The sequence below is a fragment of the Lactuca sativa genome, chromosome 6 (genome assembly GCF_002870075.4).
Source record: "Lactuca sativa cultivar Salinas chromosome 6, Lsat_Salinas_v11, whole genome shotgun sequence".
Lineage (NCBI taxonomy): Eukaryota > Viridiplantae > Streptophyta > Magnoliopsida > Asterales > Asteraceae > Lactuca > Lactuca sativa.
The window spans coordinates 180,246,817-180,254,022 of record NC_056628.2 but is presented as its reverse complement, the minus strand read 5'-3'; the positions used below and the strand labels follow the sequence as shown (position 1 = coordinate 180,254,022).

Here is a 7,206-nt window from a genome sequence, read left to right as displayed (position 1 = left end):
TAAGACCACACTGATTAAGACATTCGATGAGCAATATGCTGCTGTTACTGAGGCTGCTACTGTTGCAGCCACCGCAGCCGTAGCCGCTGCTAGGCCACAGGGAGGTGACTCGTTGTTGTTCCGGGTGTTTAGCAACACGAAGCCACCAGAGTGTGATGGGACTCCGGATCCGATTGCTGCTATGAGATGGATCTTCGACATTGATGGGTGTTTTTATACGTGTTCATGCCCTGAACACTTGAGAGTTCAGTTTGCGCTGAACCAGATTCGCTCGGGAGAGAAGTACTGGTGGAAGTTTGTCCAGCTTTACTCCTGTAGATCATGTTGCAGTGAATTGGGAGAGATTTACACAGTTGTTCCGAGACGAGTATGTTCCCCCGGTGGAGAGGGAGCGGTTAGCCCAGGAGTTTCTATCTCTCAAGCAGAAAACAAAAACTGTGACTGAGATTTCGAGGATGTTCCTTGAGAGGGCGTTGTTTTGCCCGGAGCACGTGTTTACTGAGCAGGCACGTGTGAGCTGATATCTAAGCATACTAAGGAGGGATATACGCGAGTTTGTGGCGAAATTGTCATACCGGACACTGGCTGAGCTTCATACCAATTGCAGGAGGAGGGAGATTAAGCTTGAGTTGTCGACCAGATAGGAGGAGGAGTCCCGAGGTAGAGACAGGAGACCGATACAGTTGCAGTCGGCGACGAAGCGGGCAAAGCCCGCTGATGCGAGATCTAGGGGCCATAAGGTCCGCAGTTGTGGCAAGTGCGGCAAGAGTCACGAAGGATCATGTCGGCAGGCATTTGCTACAAATGTGGAAAAGAGGGCACATTGCGAAGGATTGCCCCAAGGGGTTTGCAGTTTGCTTTCACTGCAACCAGATCGGCCATCGGAAGGCTGAGTGCCCTCAGCTCTTTTAGGGATCAGCCTAGGGTTCCACTCCTGCTACTTTACGTGCTACTGATAGTTGGCCGGTGAAGGCCGGGGCTCCTAGGACTCAGGGGAGAGCTTATCAGATGACAGCAGAGGAGGTCCGCGCAGCACTTGATGTCGTGGCTGGTACGTATTTCCTTATTTATATTATTTTGAGATTTGTTGTGCTTATTATGTGTTGTATATAGGTACTTTTCTTGTGAGTTCTTTACCTACTTTGGTGTTATTTGACTCGGGTGCGAGTCGATCCTTCATGCCTTTAGCTTTTAGTCGTCACATCAGTATCAGACGTGAGGCGTTGAGTCGACCTCTGAGGGTTTCTATGGCCGACGAGCATGTTGTTTTTGCTACTAATGTATTTCGGGGACGTGTATTGGAGATCATTGCTTTTGAGTTCCCGATAGACCTGGTACCGATCGCGATGGGTGATGTATTTGTCATAGTGGGTATGGATTGGTTGAGTCGAGTTGGAGTTCTGATCGACTGTGAGCGTCAGATGGTGACTATATGGGACCCTAGTAGGGGAGTGTTTACAGTGTATGGCGAGGGTGACAGATCTGGATCGACTCTCTACTCTGCTGCCAAAGCGAGACAAAGTCTACAGCAGGGTTTTATGGGCTTTTGTCATAGGTGAGGGATACGCGGGATGCTACAGAGAGGCTGAAATCTATCTTAGAGGTTCTGATAGTGTGCGAGTTCCCGGATGTTTTCCCCAAGGAGTTTTCAGGTGTGCCTCCTGAGAGGCAGGTGGAGTTCCGGATTGATTTGGTTTCGGGTGCGGTGCCTATTGCCAAGGCATCTTATTGCCTTGCGCCGCCAGAGATGCAAGAGTTATCCTCCCAGCTCCAGGAGCTGCTGGGGAAGGGTTTCATCAGACCGAGTAGCTCACCGGGGGAGCTCTGATCCTTTTTGTCAAGAAAAAGGATGATTCACACCGGATGTGCATCGATTACCGGGAGTTGAAAAAACTGACGGTCAAAAGCCATTATCCACTACCGATGATCGATGATTTATTCGATCAGTTACAGGGGGCATCTTGGTTTTCCATGTTTGATTTGAGATCTGGATAGGGGTGTTCAAAAATATCCGATATCCGAAACCCGATCCGAAAATCCGAAACCGAAAATATCCGAAAATTCGGATTGCCGATATTTCGGATATCCGAAATTCAGATATCCGAATTTTCGGATTCGGATACGGATACCAATTTCAAGGAAATTCGGATATTTCGGATATCCGATATCCGATTTTTTTTATTAAATATATTTTTAATATCTTGGATGGTTTTTTATAATTGTAAAAAGAATATAGAGTGCAAATATGGTTCATGTTTGTACGTATGTCTCATGTATGGACCTATGTATAATCTTTGATAATATGTTTCCTATTTTGATGAACAATTAGAATTTATAATTCGCATTTCATATCAGGAATCATATTCAATAATATTTATAATATGTTTAAGGAATATTAATATTTATCAAGTATCAAATTCTTATAAATATTGAGTTGGTGTCTAACTTGTTATTGGTATGACCATATACGATCATATATTATTGGCAATATCGTTTTATAACCATTTTTGAACATATGGAACAAACAACAGATAGATTACACCATCTTGTTCCTATACATCGGTGTATATCTTGGTGTTTATGTTAAGTATTCTGGTCCTTTGTATGCTCATAACATTATGTGTTATTTGAGCTATCATTTTGAAAGATTTGTACATCTAAACAAAGAGATTAAAGTTATATTTACATCATCATGTTCTTATTTTCATTAATTTTTTGATTTATTCTCGAGTCCAATACACATCAAAAAACAAATATGCAATGGAACCAAATATGGTTGCATCTGAAAAGAAGGATGTTGGTATTTCGGCACTAACAACCACCAAACCCTTCTTTTTCATCACCACCGTAAACAATGTTCTATTTGTTCATGGGTTCATATCTTGAGTCTTCATGAAAATATAAAGTTACTGGTAGAGATTATGAGGATTGATTGTAGTTACTATAGACAAATCAATGTATACATCGAAGATCTCAATGAAACCTCATTATTTAAAACTACCATGAAACCATCATCGAAAGTGTTGAATAAAAATTGTTTATCTTCATATTCAAATGAAGACATTCATCATAATATCAATGATATTTACAATAAACTAGTGAAGAGACCCATGCTTTGCATGGGTCGGAATGTATTTTTTTGGTTCCCGGTGTTATTTTCATTGTTTACTTCTCACATCACCACACGACATCTAATATGATCAAATTCATGATAAGGACAATGTGGGAATTCTACTCACCAATTGCTAAGATCTGAAACATCTTGCAAAATTTTCATTTCAATCTCAAGGAATGAGATTCCCTTTCTGTGACAATTCAAGAAAATTCCTAAAAATTCATCTAACTATATTTATGTATTGAATCTGTAAGTGATAAATATTTTAATTCTCTTGGAAAATTACAAATCACTAACTAATTTCAACATGCCTTTGAGGTTTTGAAGAAAAGGAAAATAGAAAAATCTCAAGTGAAACATTGGTGTAAACAAATTTCACCCTTGCTCATAAAAAAATTGAACCGATAACTAAAAAGAATAACATAACGGAAAAGGGGCAAGGCATGAGGAGCCTTACTTGATCTGCTTTCTTTGTCTACCCTTGTTTTTACAAAGCCTGCAAAAAAAATCAAATTCAACATGTTAAAATTAAAATTAATAAAAGCAGCGTACTTATAACATAAAATGGTAAAACAAAATTTTAAATTCTACTATAGGAAAAATAAATATGAAATCCCTGTTACTTTGTTTAACTTCCTGTTGTTTACCAAATTTATCTGGCTTTGTTGGTCCTTAGACCATGTAAAAAAAACTTTTGCCCTTTTAAGTTATTTTAGATCCTTTTATATAAAAAGTTCACCTGAGTCAAATAGAATGCTGCAACTATTGAACCAATGTAATTCACCATAATAAGCTCGGATTCTAATAAACCAGTGTTTCTTACTCTAAGTTATGTTGCAAAAGTAGAAATTTGAAACCTGGAGAACGGTATCATAATCAATTTAAAAAAAAAATGGAAAAATATTAAAATTCCATATTTTAAAAACTTACTTTTGGTGATCCTCTACATCAGGTAGATGTTTAGTAATGGTAATTAGTAACGCAATCAATGTCAAATACTGTAACAATGATGAGAAATGCTGCAACAGGAAATCTTTTCATTCAATATGGTGGAACAGAGTAAATGGTGCCCAGAAAAAGACCAACATAATCTTGGACAACATTAGGAAAATTGACTACATAATATCTAATTACTTTCCAACTGTTAATTAAAATGTTGTTCGAATTTTCACAAAGATGAATTGGATTGAGAAATATAAGGTTTTAGGGCCATGTTTCTTCGTAAACCTTGTTTGGTGTGCAATTGAGATGAAGATTATGTGAAAATAAAAACATACAAAAGAATGATACCTGTAATTGATGTCGACACACCCCAATTACTTCATAACGAAGACATGTACATGAAAGTTCTACACAAAAAAATAACACCTTTTGTTGATTTCAAAGTTCAAATAGAGGCAGTATATTAGAATTCCACACATCTTGTAATTAGGTTAAATTAAAAACAGAAGATTAAAAATTACCTAAAAAAACATTTGTAGCGTATTATATAAACCTTCTGTAATCTTGAAGTTGGTTGTGCAAAGAAGAAGCAAAATCAAACATGAAACATTTTAAGAATAAAACCTGGCAGGTGGGGAAACGTCGGAGAAAACCAGTTGGGAGGAGCGTATGGAGGGGTAGAAGGAACTCAAAGAAAGGATTGATAGGGTCACCCTGTCACTCCTCATCAACGACCAGTCCACCTATACACCTTAAAATGTCCTCTAACCCTGAAAAAAGTACAAAAATAAGTATTCATAAAACCTTCATACAGAGTTTAAATCTCCAGGAAGGTCTTCATTCCTGGATAAAAAATCTCTAAACAATTCTGTACCCGACAACAAAAATTCAAGCAAAAATGCAAATATATAACATTTTCACTACATACCTTATGCCCTCTGCATAAGTCCTGGAATTTAAGTTTCAAAATGTACAACCAAAAATTGATAATTATAACAATATGTAAACCTCCATAACAAACTTTTATAGAAATCGTCACCTAAATAACAACAAATGAAACCCACCCAGTAAACCTAGCCATAACTCAATAAGTCAGAATTCCAAAAAAAAAGGCTCCTTCCGAAACTAAATCATTAAAAAACAAAAAACAAATTACAGCGCAGATAATGAAAGTCCAAATTGATGATCGACCTTTGGTAAATGGATAGAGAAGTATGGAATAGAAGATAGGGAAGAAGCACTTACCGATGGAAGCCGGCATTCAAGCCCCTACAAAATCTTTGGAACCTGCGAATGAAACAAATAAAAAAATAGGGAAAAATCTTTGAAACCTTTAAAATCTCAGGGTTCAATCAGCGAGAATAAGTTAATCCGATTAAGCGACACAGACCTGGAATTCGGTGATTGAAGCAAAGGGGTCAGTGAGGGAAATCTTTGAGTCGGTCTTCTTCCGACGCTCGCTTGATCTGAAAGTGGCAACAAATAAAATTGAGAGGAGGAAAAAGATGACGGAATGATGGATGAAACACAGTGAAACACGTACTGAGGAACTTTGGGATCGATTTTCTGGTCGGTTTTGTGAAGAGGAACTTTGGGATCGATTTTCTAGTCGATTTTGTGAAGACAGTGAATCGATCGTCATCAGTAGTTGCTTCACCGGAACAGCAAGGTCGAGAAACGGTGGAGAGAAGGTGCAGTGTATAGAGTGAGCAGCGAGATGGGTTAGATCGGAAGAATGGCGGTGAAGGGATCCAGAACAAAATAGAAGTAGAAAAGGGGCCAACTAAATTGCACAGACGGTGGAAAGAGATTCGTGGCAAGCAGATGTGAAGCGGCGGAAGATTTCATCTGTTGGGGAAGGGTGACACGTAGCAGGGACCGATCTATAAAAATAAAAGGAAATTAATCAGAAAAAAAAAAAGTTAAAAGGTTTGGTGCGGTGGAAAAAATTTACAAAAAACCCCTTGCAAATCAAATAGACCAGCGACATAATACGTAACAACAATAGAGGGACCAAACTTTTTAACATTTATACAATAATACAGGGACCATTGTTGCCAAATCTCCTGCAGTTTACTGTTCTTTTTTTTCACAATCTTAATATATATATATTAATGATTTTTGTGTGACGGTCTTCGGCTAAGTTACATCTATGTGCTTTGAATTGTTTTATTTGTTTATGTTTATTGTCTAGTTGGTATTGTTTAATGGGATCGGTTCAATTACATAAAAAGATTAAACAAACCTCTTTTTTAAGTTTTCGTCCTCTCAACTTAATTACTACATATATAAGTATTTATCTATTTATTTAAAGACAAATGAGTGAATTCCATGATTCTGTTAATATTTTTGTACAAGATTATGTATACCTTTGATGTAATGCCTATAATAACAGACCATTTACAGAAAGAATTATCCATATCACTGATGGTAATGGAAGTTTAGATATTACCTAAATACAATTAATTTATTTAATGGATTGGAAGCCGTTAATTGTGAACATCAATATACTGTTAGTGGAATTTTGCAATTTAAAACATAAATATTTCGGATATCCGTTCTAATATCCGGATCCGTATCCGAATTTTCGGATATCCGAAAATTCGGATACGGATTCGGATATCAAAAACCTACTATCCGAGATTTCGGATATCCGAAAATTCGGATATCCGGTTTTGAACACCCCTAGATCTGGGTATCATCATATGAGAGTTTGCGAGGAGGATATCCAGAAGATGACATTTAGGACTCGTTATGGGCATTACGAGTTTGTGGTGATGCCTTTCGGACTCACCAATGCATCGGCAGCGTTCATGGATCTCATGAATCGGGTGTGCAGGCCCATGTTTGATCGATCGGTGATCGTGATCATCGACGATATTCTGGTATACTCGAGGTCCAGAGAGCAGCACGAGGAGCATCTTTTGGAGATTCTTGGAGTATTGAGGGTAGAGAGGCTTTACGCCAAATTCTCCAAGTGTGATTCTGGGTTATGAGAGGTCCAGTTCCTGGGTCACCTCGTTAATCAGAATGGAATATTGGTCGACCCAGTCAAGATTAAGGCAGTTATGAGATGGGAGGTGCCGAGATACCCATCCGAGACCAGGAGTTTTTTGGTTTTGGCCGGCTACTATCGGAGATTTATCAGA

At 38.3% G+C, this 7,206-nt stretch overlaps 1 long non-coding RNA gene across 10 annotated transcripts; it reads right to left on the bottom strand.

Annotated features, from left to right (window-relative positions):
* Positions 1-3,118: 3,118 nt before the first annotated feature.
* On the bottom strand, positions 3,119-5,979 carry LOC128126737 (uncharacterized). 10 transcript variants are annotated; one of them, XR_008224875.1, is made up of 6 exons: positions 5,601-5,979; positions 5,448-5,523; positions 4,579-5,344; positions 4,406-4,464; positions 4,046-4,134; positions 3,120-3,972 (listed from the first exon to the last, which is right to left on the bottom strand). It is a non-coding gene; the product is annotated as an uncharacterized LOC128126737 (long non-coding RNA). The 10 variants fall into 10 exon arrangements; XR_008224873.1 differs by having other exon boundaries at positions 4,406-5,344; XR_008224871.1 differs by having other exon boundaries at positions 3,121-3,611; positions 3,855-3,972; positions 4,046-5,344.
* Between the last annotated feature and the right edge of the window lie 1,227 nt (positions 5,980-7,206).